Source organism: Sceloporus undulatus, chromosome 4 (genome assembly GCF_019175285.1).
Source record: "Sceloporus undulatus isolate JIND9_A2432 ecotype Alabama chromosome 4, SceUnd_v1.1, whole genome shotgun sequence".
NCBI lineage: Eukaryota > Metazoa > Chordata > Lepidosauria > Squamata > Phrynosomatidae > Sceloporus > Sceloporus undulatus.
Genome location: NC_056525.1, coordinates 238,692,681 through 238,694,173, shown reverse-complemented (window position 1 = coordinate 238,694,173; position 1,493 = coordinate 238,692,681).

Sequence of the window (1,493 nt, the reverse complement as noted above, 5' to 3'; positions counted from 1 at the left end):
CGCGAGGACGCCAAAGGCCCCGGCAGCAACCGCGGCAGAACCGGGCTGGGGCCGGTCCAAGGCCTCGCCGGGCCGCAACTGGCCGCGGGCCGCAGGTTGCTACCCCCTGATGTAGGCCATGGTATTTCCCCACCCTATGCTGATTCTGATCTATATACATATCCCTCTCTACCATGCGTACATGCTATTATTAAAACACAAAATGCCCTAGTCCTAAGCCCTACAAAATGAGATTGAAACGTTGCAGGGGAAAACATCAAGATGGGAACAACCAAAAGGTATAAGGGAATTTGAATCTTCCATTTTCAATTTAAAACTCCACTTTGAAATGATTCTTTAGGCCCCATACATAGAGTCACTTTAAAAAAAAAACTCAGGAAAAGATGAACAGGTCTCCTTGGGCATCTTCCACAAATTAAACCTTCCCCTGCAGAGAGTCAACCTATCCTCTCCTCGACTGAATTTTGAGTCATGACAGTGACTCATTAGCCTATATCTTTCCTGAACTTCTCTAAGGTGTGAAAAACAAGAGGAAAAAAAAATGCCAGTGGGGAGTCATATCACTGCTAAAAGGTGGCAAACCACTGATATTAACATGACTTTTCAAGAAGGCTCTAAGGGCGTACCCTTTCCAGATTATATTCTTGAATGCCTCTCCAAGGTGTGCTAATTCAGTTCTAAAGAAATAATGCTCCCCATGGAATGATTTCAGCAAAATTTCAAACTCAAGATAAAAGCACGCGTCTTGATTTGTACTACTATATTACTCTTCTGAAAAAAAAAAAGTTAAACATATCTTCCTAAGGTAGGTTCTTAAAAAGCAAAAGCCAAAACAAAAAAAAAACACAAAAAAAAAGGACAACAACAAACATACCCATGTGACAGGAGAAGCGAAGGTCAAGAATCTTGAGATCTTCAACAGAAACACTGGGGTATAAATGGGCCAATAAGAATCAGTGTTTCCCCAAACTTATGGAAACATCTCTGGATTGACAGAAAACTAAATCTCTCACGTTACAGATTATTTAGAAAGGAGGGTTACCTTAATTTTTTTTCTGTGAAAAAAAAAGGAAAGGTCAAACCAAGCGCCGAAGCCAAAAAATAAATAATTAAATAATTTTTAAAAAAATTAAAGAAATAAATAAGCCGGGACAAATGTAGGACAAAATTTTCAAATGGAGGGCACTTTTTAAATAAAACATGGAGGACACGCGAAAAAAATTGCTGATTTTTTTTAAAAATGTTAAGATAAATGCATGTTTCTGAGGCTTCTATAGACAATTGCCCCACCATGCCCCTTGCGCGAGACGCCAAAGGCCCCGGCAGCAATCAGCGGCAGAACCGGGCTGGGGCCGGTCCCAAGGCCTCGCCGGGCCGCAACTGGCCTGCGGGCCGCAGGTTGCCTACCCCTGATGTAGGACAATGGTATTTCTCCCACCCTATGCTTTGATTCTGATCCTATATATCTCCCTCTCTACCATGAGTACATGCTA